We start from the raw sequence: 4,500 nt of genomic DNA, 5'->3' as shown, positions 1-4,500 counted from the left end.
TATCTTCAACTCCATATAAGAGGTATTTCAAGCTGCAGCTTCTGCTTACGGCCATACCAGCCTGGATGCGCCCGATCTCGTCTGATCTCGGAAGCTAAGCAGGGTCGGGCCTAGTTAGTACTCGGATGGGAGACCGCCTGGGAATACCAGGTGCTGTAAGCTTTTTCAACCAGCAGAGAACGCTCTCGCTTAATCTACCCACACATATTTCAACGTGGTAACAGCGACAGCTCACGTCCTAAAGTGTTTTGCACATGGTTAAGGCACTTTAACTCCAACAAATAAAACCAACAAATCAATGACTTATATTCTATGACTTATCTTCAACTCCATATAAGAGGTATTTCAAGCTGCAGCTTCTGCTTACGGCCATACCAGCCTGGATGCGCCCGATCTCGTCTGATCTCGGAAGCTAAGCAGGGTCGGGCCTGGTTAGTACTTGGATGGGAGACCGCCTGGGAATACCAGGTGCTGTAAGCTTTTTCAACCAGCAGAGAGCTCTCTCGCTTAATCTACCCACACATATTTCAACGTGGAAACAGCGACAGCTCACGTCCTAAAGTGTTTTGCACATGGTTAAGGCACTTTAACTCCAACAAATAAGCGCTTCTAAATTATTATCACCAACAAATCAATGACTTATATTATATGACTTATCTTCAACTCCATATAAGAGGTATTTCAAGCTGCAGCTTCAACTTAAGGCCATACCAGCCTGGATGCGCCTGATCTCGTCTGATCTCGGAAGATAAGCAGGGTCGGGCCTGGTTAGTACTTGGATGGGAGACCGCCTGGGAATACCAGGTGCTGTAAGCTTTTTCAACCCGCAGAGGGCGCTCTCGCTTAATCTAACCACACATATTTCAACGTGGTAACAGCGACAGCTCACGTCCTAAAGTGTTTTGCACATGGTTAAGGCACTTTAACTCCAACAAATAAAACCAACTAATCAATGACTTATATTCTATGACTTATCTTCAACTCCATATAAGAAGTATTTCAAGCTGCAGCTTCTGCTTACGGCCATACCAGCCTGGATGCGCCCGATCTCGTCTGATCTCGGAAGCTAAGCAGGGTCGGGCCTGGTTAGTACTTGGATGGGAGACCGCCTGGAAATACCAGGTGCTGTAAGCATTTTCAACCAGCAGAGAGCGCTCACGCTTAATCTACCCACACATATTTCAACGTGGTAACAGCGACAGCTCACGTCCAAAAGTGTTTTTCACATGGTTAAGGCACTTTAACTCCAACAAATAAGCGCTTCTCAATTATTATCACCAACAAATCAATGACTTATATTATATGACTTATCTTCAACTCCATATAAGAGGTATTTCAAGCAGCAGCTTCTGCTTACGGCCATACCAGCCTGGATGCGCCCGATCTCGTCTGATCTCGGAAGCTAAGCAGGGTCGGGCCTGCTTAGTACTTGGATGGGAGACCACCTGGGAATACCAGGTGCTGTAAGCTTTTTCAACCAGCAGAGAGCGCTCTCGCTTAATCTACCCACACATATTTCAACGTGGTAAGAGCCACAGCTCACGTCCTAAAGTGTTTTGCACATGGTTAAGGCACTTTAACTCCAACAAATAAAACCAACAAATCAATGACTTATATTATATGACTTATCTTCAACTCCATATCAGAGGTATTTCAAGCTGCAGCTTCTGCTTACGGCCATACCAGCCTGGATGCGCCCGATCTCATCTGATCTCGGAAGCTAAGCAGGGTCAGGCCTGGTTAGTACTTGGATGGGAGACCGCCTGGGAATACCAGGTGCTGTAAGCTTTTTCAACCAGCAGAGAACGCTCTCGCTTAATCTACCCACACATATTTCAACGTGGTAACAGCGACAGCTCACGTCCTAAAGTGTTTTGCACATGGTTAAGGCATTTTAATTCCAAACAAATAAAACCAACAAATCAATGACTTACATTCTATGACTTATCTTCAACTCCATATAAGAGGTATTTCAAGCTGCAGCTTCTGCTTACGGCCATACCAGCCTGGATGTGCCCGATCTCGTCTGATCTCGGAAGCTAAGCAGGGTCGGGCCTAGTTAGTACTCGGATGGGAGACCGCCTGGGAATACCAGGTGCTGTAAGCTTTTTCAACCAGCAGAGAACGCTCTCGCTTAATCTACCCACACATATTTCAACGTGGTAACAGCGACAGCTCACGTCCTAAAGTGTTTTGCACATGGTTAAGGCACTTTAACTCCAACAAATAAAACCAACAAATCAATGACTTATATTCTATGACTTATCTTCAACTCCATATAAGAGGTATTTCAAGCTGCAGCTTCTGCTTACGGCCATACCAGCCTGGATGCGCCCGATCTCGTCTGATCTCGGAAGCTAAGCAGGGTCGGGCCTGGTTAGTACTTGGATGGGAGACCGCCTGGGAATACCAGGTGCTGTAAGCTTTTTCAACCAGCAGAGAGCTCTCTCGCTTAATCTACCCACACATATTTCAACGTGGAAACAGCGACAGCTCACGTCCTAAAGTGTTTTGCACATGGTTAAGGCACTTTAACTCCAACAAATAAGCGCTTCTAAATTATTATCACCAACAAATCAATGACTTATATTATATGACTTATCTTCAACTCCATATAAGAGGTATTTCAAGCTGCAGCTTCAACTTAAGGCCATACCAGCCTGGATGCGCCTGATCTCGTCTGATCTCGGAAGATAAGCAGGGTCGGGCCTGGTTAGTACTTGGATGGGAGACCGCCTGGGAATACCAGGTGCTGTAAGCTTTTTCAACCCGCAGAGGGCGCTCTCGCTTAATCTAACCACACATATTTCAACGTGGTAACAGCGACAGCTCACGTCCTAAAGTGTTTTGCACATGGTTAAGGCACTTTAACTCCAACAAATAAAACCAACAAATCAATGACTTATATTCTATGACTTATCTTCAACTCCATATAAGAAGTATTTCAAGCTGCAGCTTCTGCTTACGGCCATACCAGCCTGGATGCGCCCGATCTCGTCTGATCTCGGAAGCTAAGCAGGGTCGGGCCTGGTTAGTACTTGGATGGGAGACCGCCTGGAAATACCAGGTGCTGTAAGCATTTTCAACCAGCAGAGAGCGCTCACGCTTAATCTACCCACACATATTTCAACGTGGTAACAGCGACAGCTCACGTCCAAAAGTGTTTTTCACATGGTTAAGGCACTTTAACTCCAACAAATAAGCGCTTCTCAATTATTATCACCAACAAATCAATGACTTATATTATATGACTTATCTTCAACTCCATATAAGAGGTATTTCAAGCAGCAGCTTCTGCTTACGGCCATACCAGCCTGGATGCGCCCGATCTCGTCTGATCTCGGAAGCTAAGCAGGGTCGGGCCTGCTTAGTACTTGGATGGGAGACCACCTGGGAATACCAGGTGCTGTAAGCTTTTTCAACCAGCAGAGAGCGCTCTCGCTTAATCTACCCACACATATTTCAACGTGGTAAGAGCCACAGCTCACGTCCTAAAGTGTTTTGCACATGGTTAAGGCACTTTAACTCCAACAAATAAAACCAACAAATCGATGACTTATATTATATGACTTATCTTCAACTCCATATCAGAGGTATTTCAAGCTGCAGCTTCTGCTTACGGCCATACCAGCCTGGATGCGCCCGATCTCGTCTGATCTCGGAAGCTAAGCAGGGTCAGGCCTGGTTAGTACTTGGATGGGAGACCGCCTGGGAATACCAGGTGCTGTAAGCTTTTTCAACCAGCAGAGAACGCTCTCGCTTAATCTACCCACACATATTTCAACGTGGTAACAGCGACAGCTCACGTCCTAAAGTGTTTTGCACATGGTTAAGGCATTTTAATTCCAAACAAATAAAACCAACAAATCAATGACTTACATTCTATGACTTATCTTCAACTCCATATAAGAGGTATTTCAAGCTGCAGCTTCTGCTTACGGCCATACCAGCCTGGATGTGCCCGATCTCGTCTGATCTCGGAAGCTAAGCAGGGTCGGGCCTGGTTAGTACTTGGATGGGAGACCGCCTGGGAATACCAGGTGCTGTAAGCATTTTCAACCAGCAGAGAGCGCTCTCGCTTAATCTACCCACACATATTTCAACGTGGTAACAGCGACAGCTCACGTCCAAAATTGTTTTTTACATGGTTAAGGCACTTTAACTCCAACAAATAAGCGCTTCTAAATTATTATCACCAACAAATCAATGACTTATATTATATGACTTATCTTCAACTCCATATAAGAGGTATTTCAAGCAGCAACTTCTGCTTACGGCCATACCAGCCTGGATGCGCCCGATCTCGTCTGATCTGGGAAGCTAAGCAGGGTCGGGCCTGGTTAGTACTTGGATGGGAGACCGCCTGGGAATACCAGGTGCTGTAAGCATTTTCAACCAGCAGAGAGCGCTCTCGCTTAATCTACCCACACATATTTCAACGTGGTAACAGCGACAGCTCACGTCCTAAAGTGTTTTGCACATGGTTAAGGCACTTTAACT

The 4,500-nt window shown here is 45.7% G+C and overlaps 14 non-coding genes across 14 annotated transcripts; all 14 read left to right on the top strand.

The window, feature by feature from the left end:
* Positions 1-43: 43 nt before the first annotated feature.
* LOC133440206 (5S ribosomal RNA) lies at positions 44-162 on the top strand. The gene has a single exon (XR_009782306.1). It is a non-coding gene; the product is annotated as a 5S ribosomal RNA (ribosomal RNA).
* A 199-nt stretch (positions 163-361) lies between these two features.
* On the top strand, positions 362-480 carry LOC133440215 (5S ribosomal RNA). The gene has a single exon (XR_009782315.1). It is a non-coding gene; the product is annotated as a 5S ribosomal RNA (ribosomal RNA).
* A 217-nt stretch (positions 481-697) lies between these two features.
* On the top strand, positions 698-816 carry LOC133440214 (5S ribosomal RNA). Its single transcript, XR_009782314.1, has one exon. It is a non-coding gene; the product is annotated as a 5S ribosomal RNA (ribosomal RNA).
* A 199-nt stretch (positions 817-1,015) lies between these two features.
* Positions 1,016-1,134, top strand: LOC133440205 (5S ribosomal RNA). The gene has a single exon (XR_009782305.1). It is a non-coding gene; the product is annotated as a 5S ribosomal RNA (ribosomal RNA).
* Positions 1,135-1,351: 217 nt separating this feature from the next.
* LOC133440201 (5S ribosomal RNA) lies at positions 1,352-1,470 on the top strand. Its single transcript, XR_009782302.1, has one exon. It is a non-coding gene; the product is annotated as a 5S ribosomal RNA (ribosomal RNA).
* Positions 1,471-1,669: 199 nt separating this feature from the next.
* On the top strand, positions 1,670-1,788 carry LOC133440199 (5S ribosomal RNA). The gene has a single exon (XR_009782300.1). It is a non-coding gene; the product is annotated as a 5S ribosomal RNA (ribosomal RNA).
* A 200-nt stretch (positions 1,789-1,988) lies between these two features.
* On the top strand, positions 1,989-2,107 carry LOC133440210 (5S ribosomal RNA). Its single transcript, XR_009782310.1, has one exon. It is a non-coding gene; the product is annotated as a 5S ribosomal RNA (ribosomal RNA).
* Positions 2,108-2,306: 199 nt separating this feature from the next.
* Positions 2,307-2,425, top strand: LOC133440207 (5S ribosomal RNA). The gene has a single exon (XR_009782307.1). It is a non-coding gene; the product is annotated as a 5S ribosomal RNA (ribosomal RNA).
* A 217-nt stretch (positions 2,426-2,642) lies between these two features.
* On the top strand, positions 2,643-2,761 carry LOC133440213 (5S ribosomal RNA). The gene has a single exon (XR_009782313.1). It is a non-coding gene; the product is annotated as a 5S ribosomal RNA (ribosomal RNA).
* Positions 2,762-2,960: 199 nt separating this feature from the next.
* LOC133440203 (5S ribosomal RNA) lies at positions 2,961-3,079 on the top strand. Its single transcript, XR_009782304.1, has one exon. It is a non-coding gene; the product is annotated as a 5S ribosomal RNA (ribosomal RNA).
* Positions 3,080-3,296: 217 nt separating this feature from the next.
* On the top strand, positions 3,297-3,415 carry LOC133440200 (5S ribosomal RNA). Its single transcript, XR_009782301.1, has one exon. It is a non-coding gene; the product is annotated as a 5S ribosomal RNA (ribosomal RNA).
* Positions 3,416-3,614: 199 nt separating this feature from the next.
* LOC133440202 (5S ribosomal RNA) lies at positions 3,615-3,733 on the top strand. The gene has a single exon (XR_009782303.1). It is a non-coding gene; the product is annotated as a 5S ribosomal RNA (ribosomal RNA).
* Positions 3,734-3,933: 200 nt separating this feature from the next.
* LOC133440198 (5S ribosomal RNA) lies at positions 3,934-4,052 on the top strand. Its single transcript, XR_009782299.1, has one exon. It is a non-coding gene; the product is annotated as a 5S ribosomal RNA (ribosomal RNA).
* Positions 4,053-4,269: 217 nt separating this feature from the next.
* LOC133440211 (5S ribosomal RNA) lies at positions 4,270-4,388 on the top strand. Its single transcript, XR_009782311.1, has one exon. It is a non-coding gene; the product is annotated as a 5S ribosomal RNA (ribosomal RNA).
* Positions 4,389-4,500: the final 112 nt, after the last annotated feature.

Source organism: Cololabis saira, unplaced genomic scaffold, assembly GCF_033807715.1.
Source record: "Cololabis saira isolate AMF1-May2022 unplaced genomic scaffold, fColSai1.1 scf414, whole genome shotgun sequence".
Lineage (NCBI taxonomy): Eukaryota > Metazoa > Chordata > Actinopteri > Beloniformes > Belonidae > Cololabis > Cololabis saira.
The sequence above is the reverse complement of the archived record's forward strand: the minus strand, read 5'-3'. Positions and strand labels throughout refer to the sequence as shown.